General features: G+C 35.7%; 1 protein-coding gene across 10 annotated transcripts in view; it reads left to right on the top strand.

Annotated features, from left to right (window-relative positions):
* The window catches only part of TUNAR (transmembrane neural differentiation associated intracellular calcium regulator), a 159,986-nt gene that overhangs the window by 115,615 nt on the left and 28,827 nt on the right, over positions 1–15,544 (top strand). The window contains exon 1 of one of the 10 annotated variants that reach the window (XM_072038324.1): positions 8,749–9,089. The exons of the other annotated variants lie outside the window; for them this stretch is intronic. The gene's annotated coding sequence lies outside the window, so the exon portion shown is untranslated. Of the gene's footprint in view, positions 1–8,748; positions 9,090–15,544 lie in introns of those variants that run through there. 10 annotated transcript variants of the gene reach the window in all.

Raw genomic sequence — 15,544 nt, 5'->3', positions numbered from 1 at the left:
AGTAATTTCTCCTGGTATCTGTGCATACTTGCTGAATTTACTTACAGTCTACGACATAAAATACATTCTTATGAAAAAATTGCTAGTGGTTCTCTTCAAGAGAATGTATATAACATTACATTTTAAAAATGTTGGATGAACATTAAAGTTGCAAAAGCCAAGAAAGAAAAAAAAAAAGCAAAGCTGGAAAATTTATGATTAGTGAAAGAACATGCACATCGTATACTGCATGCATATATTATGAGAAGGGGACTGTTTTGTTTGCAGATTACTGCATATCATATTTAAAACAAAACAACAACAGAAAAACTATTTAAAAAACTATTATTTTTTATAAAAAAAAAAAAAAAAAATCAAGTTCTTCTCCTGCCCCCACCCTCAAACCTGAAATCACCGGTCAGTATTGGAAGTTGTAATTTATTAAATACCCGGAATTTTAGAAATGCATGGATAAAGCTTTATTATCTTTTCTGCCTGTGAAAACTACATGTATTTTTAAGACCATAAGGAGATAGTATATGGAGAAAATAGTATATGAAAATGATATGCAAAATGGCATTATGTCCATGGTTATATATGCAATAATAATACTGTCACTGACTTTGGGGATCTTAATCTTCCATCTTATAACTATTTTATGGCAACACTTCGATAGAATAAGTACTGGATATATCACTTGAAATACTTAGCAAAATATATAATATTATTACCTAAAACTAACTGCAGACTTAAATATGCTCAGTTAGAAGGAAATGAGCCTAGGCAGACCCAAGGAACCATAATGGCTTTGCCTTCACAGGAGGTGATATTTTCTTCACAGGATGTAGAGATCTTTTCCATCCAATATTAGATGTTGTAACACAGAGAAAAAATCAGACATCATGAATGGAAAGAGATTTATTATCATTAAAAAAAAAAAAAAAAAAAAAGTGCAACTTTAAAAACTTGTATTCTTTAGTAAAAATCATTCGATGTTTATGGAACTGTTTTAGATTTCCAATAGGTCTAGGCATGTATCTGTAAAAAAAAAAAAAAATCTATTAAAAAGGAGCATGACACTCCTTGTGCAGGCAGTCAGGTGTCCAAACTCCCTGTCGCTGGCAAGAAGCATCACTGAGAACAGAGCTGCCTGAGATGAGGGGCCACCTCAGGAGGAGGGGTCACTGCCCAGGATCTGCTGATGGAGAGAGGCAGACGAAGAACAGCTGTGAAACTGGATGGTGCTCTCTGGTGGCTTTGCTGAGTTAAGTCTTTCCAAAGCCTTCAGTCAAAGCATTCACAGAAGTTTGGCTCTAATGTTTCCCATAAATTTCAGTCTCAGAACTGCATAACAAGTTAATTCATTGGTTCCACTTAATTTTTAAGCAGCTGAAAATATCCAGATTTTGACCATTGTCTGTCTCAAAATACTTTTTAAAAAAAAAAAAAAAACATTTTACTGGTAATCAAGTAACAGCACATTGTCCATTACATCTTCTGTGTTAAAACAACAACAACAGAGAAACAGGTCCTTTTTCTTTTCTCCTGAAAAAAAAATTGAGAGTATACTCTAACAAGATAGCTAAAAGAAGAAATTATTTGTCATCATTTGTAGCAGAAATATAAAAATGAATAATAAACTACCAGTTATGAAGTTAGGTACAGAATTTAGAAAAATGCTGTGTTCACACAACAAGTTATTACTTTAACATAGGTGGAAAATAGAAAAGCTTGAGCTTTTATGGCTCCTTTGAAACTGGTACTGCTAAAGTACTTTGCAAAATTTAACTATTTAGGAGTGTTTGGAATTCTAAACTACCCCTGAGTAAAGTGTTCACATTACTGAAAGCTGTGCAGCCACTGGAGTTTAAAATGGAGAGTGGAGAAAAACATATTACTTGTTTGAATCTGTAGAAATTATTTGATTTAGTTAGGAGGTAATTTCCCAAGCTGGATTTTATCTAAAATTCTGCAGTTGTCACCTGAAGCTTATGGGAAGAGACACAGGATATTTCATGAGAACAAGTTATTGTGACCCTTGCATTATGCCTCAGGACAGATGATTCAGGATGGTCTCTTTTGACAAAGTGGTGGTACAGTATAAGTGTAGGTAAGAATGCTATTTATTGCAAACTTGCCAATCTGAAGTTTCTATATTTTGTTGTTCTTGGCATTCTTAAAAAATAAACTGTACAAGTCTGGTAGACTAAAGACAAGGAGAGTTATTCTTCAATGGGGATTGTTAAGGAATGAACAGCTAAGATTGCAAAAAGTTGTTTTGTAATGTTTGAAATTTTACTTCCTGATGACTTCATACAATGGTGGAGTTCTCTGATATGTAGTAGGGTAGTTGAGCAAAGCATTATGTCAGAACCTTGTGTAATCTTCTTCTGAACATGAGGATAAAAGCACAAGCTAAAACCACACAGTGGTAAATTCTGGTGGAATAAGAAAGAGTAAAGCGTATAAATGCCTACTATATGAGACTATAATGTCTACAAGGGGACTAAAAAGATAAAACTTTCTTATGAATAAGAATTTTTTGACTTTAGACAATGTTTTCCATCTGTGGATTGAAAAGCATTTTACTAATCCTAATGAAAGCATCACGTCTCTTTGTGGGAAATACATATTATGTCTGGTTTGCATATGGGTAATGATGATAATACTAGCTCTCAGTTTTCAATACTGCTCTCAAGTGCTCCCTTCAAAAGCTGCAAGTTGAAATAAAACTGAGCTGTGTTGATGAAAAGGAGGTAAAAATAATGGATTTTGGACAGAAGTCCTTTTAACCTTTCCAGATTGTTTTTTCCATGACAGTCACAAGAGTGTGCTTACACAGTGAGAATTCTCATTGTGTCTAGTTAAGTCATGTTAATTAGAAACAGAACTATGGACTCATTATGTTATTATATTCTTCTTTGTATGTAGCTTGGTTGATATATGGTGGCTCTGTTGAGTTAATGAGTCATGCGAGATGCAAATACACTTTCTTTTTTTGTTCAAACTCTTTGAAGTACATTACCATCCTTGCTGTGGACGTGCTCAGAAGAGGGCTGTGGTCACAGGCTGTCTCTAATGCAAATGTTGTTATGTATTGATGCTGGAACTGAATCTTTCATGTCTTTTTATCACAAAACCCAAAAATCTTTCCCATGCAATGCATGTATCAAAGTAGCTACTAATACAAAATACCTGCTAATGATATCTATCATTAGTTTATCAAGCAATAAAGGCTAGCATATGTTGAGAATGATCATAATATATTCATAATAATTAAGCACTGTCTATTCTTGAAGGGTATAAAGTTAGAGAAAAAATTAAAAGAAAGAACAACAAAATCCTTCACATCTGTTCAAGATGTACACTAATAAAAGCCTGCTCCTACAGCCATGCTTGAGAGAAAGCTGGGTGCTTCAGGCAAGCAGACAAAACCGGGTCAGAGCTGGCAGTTGGCTAGATGGCCTCCTGAGGTCCAACCTGAATTATTCTATGAGTTCATGATTTAAAAAAAAAAAAAAAAAAATTTTTTTTTCTTTTTTTTTTTTTTTTCACCCCAGTGGTTGCTACCATTCCTTCCCAAGTTCAACTGGGTCTTGAATGAGCAGTGCTATGTGGAAAATAATGCACAACATTGAAACTGAAGCATGGAAACATAAATTAAAATGTTCTCATAAATCAGAAGATGTTCTAGCTTTTACTTACCAGCTATGAGCTGGAAGTTGCCATTTTGGTCCACTAAGACACAGTAACTGCCATTAAGAGTATATCTAATTCACACTGATGCAATGAAAAATTGCTGAGCTTAAATTGTTCATTCAACAGCTTATTGGTGGTGACTTTTCATTTATGAATGATATGGAAAGGGTGGAGCAGTAATTTCTGAAATTGCTCCAGCCAAGTTTGTAACAGGCCTTTGTCCTCAGTGAGAAATCCATTTGCTTCTATGTGTCCAGATTCCAGGTACCTATATATCATGTAGCAAAAAAAATAATAACTTAAAGAAATGTTTTCAGATAAATTCGTCAGTTGAACCTTAGTCCTGAAAAGTTAGCTAGAACTGTTTAAGAAGACAAATGACAAAATTGAAATAATGTTCGCTTTTTCACAATTATTGCCAATTATTTGATCCCAGAGAATAAATCAGGGGAGAATTTGATCCAGGTAGTTAATTACATGACATGAGCAAACTGCAGTTCACAATTTTCTTCCTTCTTATCCAATTCCAGGTAGCTCCTGCCAGGATTCCAGCCTATTTGCCTAACACCTTTGCCCTTTTCCATGTGTTTCAATGTTATCACATATTGCCCTCGTCAGTCTACACCTCTCTTCTCTCTATCACTTTTCCTACATAATTTTTTTTCCTCTGATGTTTCCATTTCTTCTTTGCCCTAAGCCTTTGCACCACTACTTTGATCCCTGACCTGAGCTTTGATTAACTCTTTCTTCTTTCTGGGTCTGAGTGCATTGTATAATTTATCTTTTATCTTTTGGGGGATGAAATGTGATTGAACACTTTAGAGTTTTTTCAAGAGCTGATTGACCTAGCTCATTTCTGAGTATGATTCATGCTTGGACCTTATACAGTTCATAAAAACCTGAGGAAAAAAAATGGCTCTACCTCCATGTATCCTGATGTCTTACTATAGTATCCCTCCATTCATCAAGAAGGATGATGTCTACAACTGTATTACAGCCTTCTCTTAATGCAGCTGAAGGATCAAAGTCATTTTCCTTTGATGAAGGTGCTGTAGTGCAGCTTCTTTCTCTTCCTGGACAAGAAAAAGGCTGCCTCTTTCTCAAGTTTGGCTTAGATTTTAGAGCACTTGTATAATGTAATCACAAGACTATTAAATATAAAGTTGTTTGTCACTTTAGATTGATGTTGATACATGCATTGGCATGATCTAGATGTGTTCATGTACAAGTACTACTCTTCTTGCAGGGAACGTGATCTGCTTAGATGTTGAGGGGACTGTCTGAAGGTAGTCCAATGGCAGCCAGTCCAACTCTGCAGCATTAGAACTGATTTTGTATCTGACGAAAGAGAAGTGCTTTAGCAGACAGTCAAGCTTAATCAAAACCAAACACAGTTCTTGAATTTCTTGATGTTGTTGGTACAGTTAGATGTAATCATGAACATTTATTTTAAAATATTGCTGAACTGAAGCCAAAGATGCATCTTAAACGTGCTGAGTCAGCTTCCTCATTCCTATGTACAGGGACTTGTTTTTTAAGCATAAATAAATTTATTCTGCATATTAATACAGATATGCACAGAGTACATCAGGATTTTTGGTTAAAAATAAAAGTAGCATAATTATTAAAAACGCCCATTTCCACTCCTGTTTTATTCTGTATTCCAGATTTGTTATTCTTAGAAGATTCTGTACTCTGGGCAATGATAACTTTTAGTAGTAGTAGGAGTTTTTTTTAGAATTTTCTTTAGGTCTTCAGATTATTTTACCATTTGATTATATTTCACCAAAGAAAATGGGCAGGATATATTATTTAGTGCAAACAACTTGCCAAGATGCATAGAGGGAGTTGGTTAGGCTAGGATTCTCTGAGCAAGACACAAAGAAAAAGTACATTTGAATGTCTCTGGTGCTCAGGGATGTGCATGTAATATTTAAAATGAATTGATCCTCATCTGTCAAAGCCTTTTTCATGCTAGAATAGTATGTGTGAAAACCTAAATAACAGTGTAAAACTTGTATGCTTGCTAGCATCCTGGCTCTTTGAGGGGTTGCATTCAGCTCTTGCTGACTTTCAAGGGGAGCTAAAGATTCTGAGTACTTCCTGGGACACACAGACTTTCCCAGGACTAGAGAGAGTTACCCATAAGACCTCTGCAATGGTAGTGTCACCTTCCGATGTGAAAATGACCCTTAGAATAAATTCATTTTTTTATAATCAGTAGCTGAAATGCCATATTGCACAGAAAACTATAGAACCTCTAGTGTTATTAACATCCTAAAGTTTGGAACATACATACACACTGACCTCTATTCCTAAAATGTAACTGTGAGTGCTGTATTTTGTACTATTTAAAAATCTGTGTATCTTCAAGCTGGAAAACATAAGGTGAGAATTTTTACACAAAGATTATTAGATCTGATAGAAGAAGGATAATTCAGATATTCAAAATAATTTCTAGAGACAGATATACTTTGTAGTGTCAAAACATGGAAGTTCTTAATGCTTAACAAGATAGTTACAGATTTAATGACCACACTTTTGTTTCTGAAAGCAACTACTGATATATGGTATCTCTTATCCTATATTTTTCTCTTACTGCCCAATGCTAAACTGGTCCGAATTTTTAGGAGTCCAGATGTCTGTTCATTTGACATCAGACCTTTTTCAAAGACTTCTTTGGTGGGGAACTCAAAAATGTTTGGGCATGCTAAAAGGACAGAGTCCATGATAAGTGTATTTAAAAGTCAAATGTGAACTGAAAACAGAATGGGCATTGAGAATTCTGCCACAAAACACCACAAGCTCTGTTGCACTGACAGTGCTGGGGTTGGTATCAGCCTGACAGTGAAAAATATGTGTTAGTGTGCAGAAAGCACTACATACTTTGTCAGTGGTTGTTTCTTTCCATGTAGAGGTGCTGTTCTTTACTTATGTGTACTGTGATAGATGATGCAATGGTTTTAGTGTTCTTTTTTCACAGGGGTACTGCATGTGATGCTCTGTCAGTGGTTTGACTGGAAAGCAGCTCTTTATTAGCGGGAAGGCCCCTGAAAGGAGAAGATACACAGCCAGGTTGCAGTTCACACAAGAGGGAGATTTTCCTAAGGACCCAGATGGGGTGCAGGAGTAAAGCTGGGGCGACTCAAGATGCCCCTGAAACTTACTGGACTGAGTAGTGGGCTGAGATTTCCTCCATAACACTTAAAAACCTATGTTTTCACCTTCCTATCTGCAGCTTTTGCAGAGGGAGTGGAGCTGCTGAGTGTCTGGAAAGAGAACTTACCTTTCCACCCAGCCATCAGAGACAAAGGGAATCGCCAGCCTGTTAGTGTCTAGGGACATGCGAATGCTTCTTCTACACGATCAGCAGCCATAGCATTATCAAAGGGCAGGCAGTTTTCCATGCACATATAAGCTTTGGATACTTGGATACCGCAAAATACAGAGTTGTGAATATGGCAAAGGAAAGAGTATGCAAATTAAACTTAGTGCTACAGCTTTTTCAGGCAAAGCCCTGAGCTATCAGTGATTTCTTAGGCAAGGATTTGGGATTTGCTGTATCTTATGTGTGACTCAGAGCTCAAATGTGAAATGTAGTCTTTTTTTTCTTCTTTTTTTTTTTTTTTTCCACATTTCATATTGTCAGTATATCACACAGACGCGCATTGGATCCAGCCTCTCTAATAACTTGATTAATGGAAATAAGGGTTTATTTTTTATTTTTTCCAGAATGCAATATTTCCACTAATTAGAAAGAGCTAGGTCGAGCCCTGCTATGGAAAAAAAGAAGCAACTGACAGTATTGAAGTGTTAATAATTAGAAAGCTTTAAATTCTTGTAGAACGCTGGGTTCTAAAAGATTTGGTGGCATTGAAAGTGGGCAGTATGAAAGGTGACAGCTGGACTGTAAATTTTTGCAGCTGGGGAATTTCTTTGTTTTATGCTTGACTAACACTTAGCTCAGTGGCATTTTGGTCTACGGCTGGACTCATTGTACAAATAAATGGGATGTTTTCTTTTTTGGCCCTGAAGGGAACAGGCACGTGCTTGTGCGGCATGCATTATCTGAGCAAATTCAGACCCAGAATCAAACTGTTACATCTGTGAGAGCTCCAGGTCACAACAGGCTTTCAACCAGCTCCTTCCAAGATGTTTTTGGTGAGTTTGTGGTCTTATTGTGCACAGATGCCCAGGGGCACCAAAACCAGCTGGCAAAAGCCCTCATCATCAGCCTCTCAGAATATATTTTCATGGGCTTCAGTGGGACTTGAGTTAGGCTTCTTAGGCTGAAGTTTCCATCACTTGGTGCCAGTAATTGAGTCAGCTATTCAAAAGTGTTCAGCACTTATGATTCTTGCAACGACCTTCATAGTCATGTTTTCCAGCAAGTCCAAAGACCTGATGTGTTTTAGGCTAATGAAAGAGCAGCCACAAATGTGTTTATTTCTATCTAGGGGATGCAGCAATATTAAAAGTCCATTCTCCATGTATGCCCCTAATAATACTGGTAATGATAAAATGTTCTGTGGTACTGGTAAATGCAGCTTTCACATACATATCCTTGATAGATTTTGGAGTTTTCAAATACGTTTCTGAGGGAAGTAGAAACAATTACAGTAGACAAATATACCAAATTTTCTTTCTCTCTTCCTACCTGTTTGTTTCTAATCAGCGGAAAGCTTCTAATTTCCTTTCATCTTTGGCATGCTAGAAATTAACAGAGGAAGTGCACATGCTATTTCACTTTGCCAGAGACTGGCTTATACAACAGATTTTTACTCTGTAAGACAGATTTTGCTGTATTTGTGCTTTTTTCATCTCCCCCTGAGGAGTATTAACTCAAAGCAATCACAAGACACCCATCCTTGACTGCTGCTTCTTGAACAGTTATATCTTCTTTGCTTCTTGCTTCTCTATTTGAAGCATTTTTAAAATATATTTATGGAGAAAAGCAACAATCAAAACAACAAAAAAATATAAAGGCTATCTCCTATCCAAAAATCCTAACTATTTGATGTGAGAAAGCTTGAATATACAAAATACTTTTGTTCCTGTAGAATTTGCTTTCAAAAACTGCATCCTTTCTACTGAAATGAAGAAAGGTAGAATGCTCTGCAAAGTGCAGCATTGAAAAAGGAAGATGCGTACCCACTTGGAAAATGCTGAGCTGCTTGGGAAGCTATAGACAGTGCATGTTTATGGACCTTGTTTTTTAAGCAATCTCCAGAGCTTGAACGGATTACAGTGATATTTTAACAAGGCTGCTGGCATCCATCACCAGCTTTCACTTACTGAGAAGGCTGAAAGATGGAAGAATGTAATTATTTCCGAGTAAGCTAAATGCTAGTGGCTGATTGTCACAAGAACTTCGGTGCTTTAAACTTCTTAATCTCCTGCCAGGCAGACAGGTAAGTCTCGTGGGCTTCTCTGCCAGCCTCTGTTTTGGTAAGGGGAAGGGGCTCGCAGGGGACTGGGATCAAAGGCAAACCGTATTTCTTAAACGTTAAATATGCAGTATCACACCTTGTCATTTTCTGTCTGTCAAGTTACAAATTCACTACCTATAGGCTGAAATATTTCTGTGAAGATATTATTGCTTTATTTAGCCAGGATCTGCCTATCATTCCAGACTAATCCCTAACATATGCAATTTTTGTATACATTTATATGCTACTGGATACGGACACGTACATAAATCATCCCTACCTAGTGAAGTAACTCTGTTTAAACCTCTTTCTGTCATCCTATAATTACTTCTAGATTGATTACTATGGTTAAAGCAATGTTATTCCATATGATCGATGTGATAATATGTATAGGACTAACCTTCTAAAGATGATTTTTGTTGAAGAGCTTTCTCCTGAAAGTACAATTTCCTGAACTCAGATCTTCGGGCAGCTTATGTTACAGATAAGGTCTGCAGCACTGTAGAAGTACAGTGGTAAACAAGGGGTTTCCAAGCTCACAAGTGGGAATCAACAGCATCAAAAATAGATATTTCTTTCTCTTTCACCCTTGAAAGAACTGTTATCCTCTCTAAGTAATGACACTGCTGTGCCTCTAGAGGTGAGGCTTCCTATTTGAAGACTTTTAGCATAAAAGACCTCATTACCATTTAGAAAAAACAGAAGACATTTTAAACATAAATAGGTTTTGTCTTAATGAAACTTTTTTTTTGTTGTCTTCTGAGAATGTTTACCAGCTTTAGGAATTACTATGATTATTGAAAGGCAAAGATTTTACATGTTTTTCTAAGTTTGTTGTTGTTGTTTACAGGAATGATAGTCAGAGAAGAGAGTATTTTAGGCTAAAATATAAATATGCATTTTTTTAAATTATTTAAAATATGGTTGTTTACAGAAAGCAATTAATTTAGGTTCTATTTTCAATCTGGCTATGATAAATGAATCAAAGCCTGCTGGCAGACACAATTCTAAATAAATTTCTAAGAATAATTAGATGTGTAATTAACAGAAGACTGAGTTATTATCACTTTCTCCTCTGTATAATAATTCTGCATAAAAACATGAGAAATGGCTCTCATTAAAATCTCACAGCAGATCAATCTGCAAAAGGGAGTGAAACATTAACACAAAGCATTCAAGATGTGCAAACACGGTGATTAATTAATTAAACAGATACTGGCACAGGAAAAAAAAAAAAAAAGTCTAAAACCAAAGGGAACAATTAAGAAATATACACCTCTTGAAAGCTATGTTTTTACACCCCACCTTTTCTTTTATTTTTTTCCCCCAAGGGACTCTTCAAAGTCCCTTGTGAATCTATATTTGTATATTTTGTTTTTATCTTTTTGCTCTGAAGAATCAATCTATACCTGTGCTTTATTCAACTGTAAAATTTTCAAAATATTAATCGCTGGAGTGAGTGATTACTTAGGAAGGATTCAGAAGTGTATGGCAGAGGGCAGCTGATGGGATTTGCTTTCCCCAGGTATGGGCAATTCTCTGAAGTTTAGGGACTTGCTGCTCTGTTTCCAATTACTTTCAGCAAAAGGCTGCTTATGAAGGTACCTCCGCTGGTGGCAAAAAGAAGCAAAGCAAAGAGCTGAAAAGTCTTTTGTGAAATACAAAATAATTAGGAATGCTTTGAAAGGCTCTACCAGCCTTTCTGGTACTGAGATTCTGGAGAACAATGGTATCCAGAGTAGAAATGCCAGCAGTTACTTAAATCTTCGCTTGTGTCAAATTCCTCAAAATGCATTTACTCAAGTACTGTGCAATATTATGCCAATACTCATTCTCTGCTTTTTAGAGTATTTAATATTGTTTAGGGATTCTTTGGCTGCTGTGCAGTGTTCAGTCTAGCAAGGTTTTCCTGTTTGTAGTGCAGTAGTTCAGAGCTCCAAGTGAATCCTATGAATATACAGTATGTTACTTTTCCTAATGTTTGGAAGTCTCTACCTTGTCTTACCCAGATAAAAAAAATAAAAAAAATAATATTAAAAAAATATTCTATGGTCTTAAATAGTAATGTCATGTAATACACACCCAAGAGCTTAACAGAACTGTAGTAAGACTAATTTAGTCAGTGCCTTTCTAATCCTTCATTAGCATACTATTATGTATTTTTGCTCAGTGGGTATATTGCCTGTTGAGAAATAATGTGAATATTTATTCAGCAGTAAAAGTGTTGCTGCTTAACTTACTCAAGAGCTTTTTTTTTACCATGAGTGGACATTTTTATCTAGAAAAGGATTTCAGGCAGATGATCACACTTGGGATTCAATGAATTCATGCATTGCATGTCCTATCTTACTACACGGCTGTACAGAAGGATTGCTGTTCTAACCAGATTCCAGTTTCAACAGAGGCACTGCAAACATGCAGCCGCCTCTCGGAAAACCCTGCCTGTCTTTCAGAATGGGTTAATGTACATGCAGTTTCTTTAAGCAAAATCACAGGTACAGGTCCATCTTCATTTGGTGCAGTAGACTAAGCAGTTTTTATGAGACAATGCCAATCTCCTAGGAACAGAGTGCTTTGCTACCCAAGTCAGAGGAGTTGGATCAGACCACTCATTTTGACATGTAACTTGTGCTTGGTATTGATGATCCAGAAAGTATCTGTTGCTGTTTCTTCTTTACAGAAAATGGTGCTTTTGGTCGAGATGTCACTTTTTAAATCCGTTGAGATTATTCATTTATATTCCACAGGAAAAAAATTATTTAGTGCATGCATTTTCTGCAGTGAATATGGCTGCACTACTAGCCAGGTATTCATATTTTTGATACATTTTTGATAAAGATATATTGAAATCCACTTCTCAGTTCTAGAGTGACATAAAGAAAGTAGTATGAGATTACCAGTATATATCGATTTTAAACTGGAGCTAGCAGTTTTGATGAACAGTTATTACTGTGTATCTGCTGTTACTAGCTTCAAAGATGTAAAATGTCACTGTAATTGGCAAATGTAGGTTTACTTTCCTGTAAGTGAAATTAGAATCAGATCATTTATTTCAGACTAACCTGTGAAAGCATGAGCAAACCCAACAATTAGTAACCACAAGCAGTTACCTTTTATCTTTCCTTATTCAGTTAGAGGTTAAATTGGAGTAAAGTAGCATTTATTTAAAAATAAAGACAACCACAATTCTAAAATGTTTTCCATTTCACTGGCTTTACTTACCACTGGCTGTACAAATTTCTTACTGATGCAAATTTTTTCCAATTGGGATATCCTAGTCAGATTTGCACTGATGAAAACTAGAAAAAAAAATAAATTAAAATGGTTTTCAATATAGAATATTGAAAATAATTATTATAGTAATATTGTATTAAAAATACATTAAAAATAGTTGCTAAATATACTAAAAGTAGATGTAACTGTTTGTCTATGCTCTGCCATGCTTTTGGATATTTTCTTGATTGAAGGTATATTTTTTATGGTTAAATTTTCCAATTAATTGTTGATGATGATCTGAAAATGCATTCACTGAAGCTCAAATTCTTATGAATGTATTATATGACATTTAAACTAAAAAGGCAAGAAATCAATTCAGTTGTTTGTGTTGCAATTGACTGAATAGTAATTGAGACACAGAATATTGAAAGGTCACAATGAGAAACATTTCCAGAAAAATTCTTTGCAAACCATTTTCACGGGCTCTTAATTAAAATTTAACACATAATTGAATTATGCCTTTTGTTTCATGCTTAATAATTTACAAGATCTGTTAATATCTTTGCATATATGTTAAAATTATTGTATCTTTTATATTTAACACTGCTTTTAAAAATGTAAATCAGTTCTCAAATGACAGTGAGTGGAGAAGGCACAGCTTACAATCAATGAAGGAATGGTCTCTATCAGGTATTTGAATATGACTGGGATGAAGGCCAATGTTTTGGTAAGAAAGGAAAGAAGGAAGAACAAAAGAAAGAGAGAGGGAGAGGGAGAGAGAGCTATTTCATTTGTTTCCAGTGGTAGGCAATTGTGTGTACTGGCGAGTTCCCCCGTAATTCAGTTGAGAGCCCACAAGGGTGCCCAGGAAGGGCACCTTCTGATGGCACCTCCATCAATTTGAAGTGCAAGGTCTTGCACTACAGGCCCTAGTTATCTGCAGCCCTGAACACCAAGGGATGCTGCCGGTCTGATTCACCTGCAGGAGCTCACGGTTTTGGTAGGACACCAGGTGTCCCTTTGCAGGGAAATGGAGGCTGACCAAGTCCCGGTTTGCTCTGGTCCTTAGGCTCACAGGACAGTCATTTTCTCAAAGAGGATGATAGTACTACTGAAAGGATGGAAAGGTGGGAAGAGGAAAGATAAATAGAGAATGTAATAGAAACAGAACATGTGCTTTGAATGCATAATAAAAAGCATTTATATGAGGTGAAATTCAAGCTTGTGAAAGTGAAAGACAGATGCTGTACTTGCTTTCTCTAAGGGACTGAATTTTACCTAAAGAGCTTTGTTTTTTCCAAAATTAAAAAACAAACAAACAAACAAAAAAAACACTACATGAATGTTGACACCTCGAAACCTACGGTTGCTGCAATTAAAAATCTGATGGTTCCTCCCTATATGGCAAACAGCTTGGTTTCTTTTCGAAATCAACACTTGTTGACTCATTTCCTTTTATTGGTGGTTATATATCATTGTTTTGTTCTTCAACGGCCCTTGCCTAGTACTTTTTATGAAATTTTCTCCAATAAAGCACTTCAACACTGTTTGGTGTTCCTCCTTGTAAAAATAAAGTATAAAACATAGTATATTAAAATATCAATAACTTGTTTTCACACTTTTTAAAAATGTCACTGTTGAGGATAAAAGCAGGCACTGACATGAAAGTAATGGGCTAAAAGGGAAAAAGATTACACAATTGCAGCTTATGCCAAAAGAAGACTTATTTTACTATGCTTATGGAGAAAAATGTTCATGTTGACTCAGTAATTTCTTTGTAAGAATTTGGAAAATCTTTCCACCTTTCTCTGTCACCTTAGTCTAAACATTCCAACTTTTCCAGCCTTTCATTCCTCCCAGGTACATACTCACCTCTGATCTTTTCTTTATATATTTCTCCATTTTGCCATACTACTTACCTGAGATCTTGTGCTAGAGTCACTATTCTATCTAGTATTTCATAAATCATTATACAAATTCAAAGGATCTTTTTTCTTATGCTCTTAAATGGGGCCATCTTTTTCCATGGGTTGGCAAGACTCATCAGTCACAACAGTCACGATACCCAGCTGTATTTCACCTCCTCCTTTCTGTCACACCATTTTGTTCAGAAAAGAAAAAAGGAATAGTGAGACAGTCCGTAACCCTACCATAGCAGACAGAGGAAGTTCTCCCTTGTTTCCCTGCTCCTACATTGTGCAACTCATTTTTCTAAGCCAAACACACTCTTTGGTTCTGTTTCCTTTTACAGGCATTACTATATGTCTCTATAAACCCATAATTTCACATTTACAACCCAATGGTCATTGTGTGACAAACTTTTCCTTAACAAAAAAAAAAAAAAAAAAAAAAAAAAAAAAAAGAGTGAAAGCAAATATAAGGTTTTAATCTATAAAGGGAAGAGACTGATAAAAAAAGATAATTAATTTTAAACACATAAGAGGCAGTTGCAAAGAGAAGCTCTTTTTCTTTATTGTAGTGAAAAAGACAAGAAATATTATGTTTAACTTTGCATCAATGGAGCTTAGAAATACCCTTTTTATAGTCATGGTAGTGAGGCATTGGAATAAATTGCCTTTCAAAAGCATGGAGACCCCAGAAAAAAGACTTGTAAATGGAGACTCCAGAAAAGAGACTTGTAAGCACTGGTTAGAAAGTCGTTTCCTAAGACTAGCATGTGGCTGTGAGACAGAGGTGGGTTAACTCTCTTTCAATCCTGATTTTTATTATTTCTCAGCACTTTGTTGCAAGCATGTAAACTTGTGGGCTGAAGGGAGTAATGTCAGATAAAAGCAGTGACACATAACAAAAATACATTATTTACATCAACCATTGTTAAGGAAACCTTTCTGGATTCATAACAAAATACATTATTTACATCAACTATTACTACAGGAAGCCTTTCTGGATTTATTCCTACTCAGGAACAAAGATGGGGTGCTATGAGAGATGGTCAGAATAAATATCCAAATTGGCAGAAGAGATTAAGGGATAGTGAATAGTACTGATTTTATTTTACTACATAAATCAATGACCATATAAATCAGGAACAGCCTACGTGTATTATATTATCTTAGTTTTAGTGTGTTTAACCTATGGTTAGTAGGCTAAGAGAACTTAGCAAAAAAAAGCATTTACATGGAGGTAGTTCAACTATAGTGTTTGTTTGTTTTTTTTTGTTTGTTTCTTTGTTTTTTCTTAGAAATATCCTGCAGTATCTT

Source organism: Anas platyrhynchos, chromosome 5 (assembly GCF_047663525.1).
Source record: "Anas platyrhynchos isolate ZD024472 breed Pekin duck chromosome 5, IASCAAS_PekinDuck_T2T, whole genome shotgun sequence".
In the NCBI taxonomy this organism is placed as follows: domain Eukaryota; kingdom Metazoa; phylum Chordata; class Aves; order Anseriformes; family Anatidae; genus Anas; species Anas platyrhynchos.
This window is presented reverse-complemented; position numbering and strand designations above follow the sequence as displayed.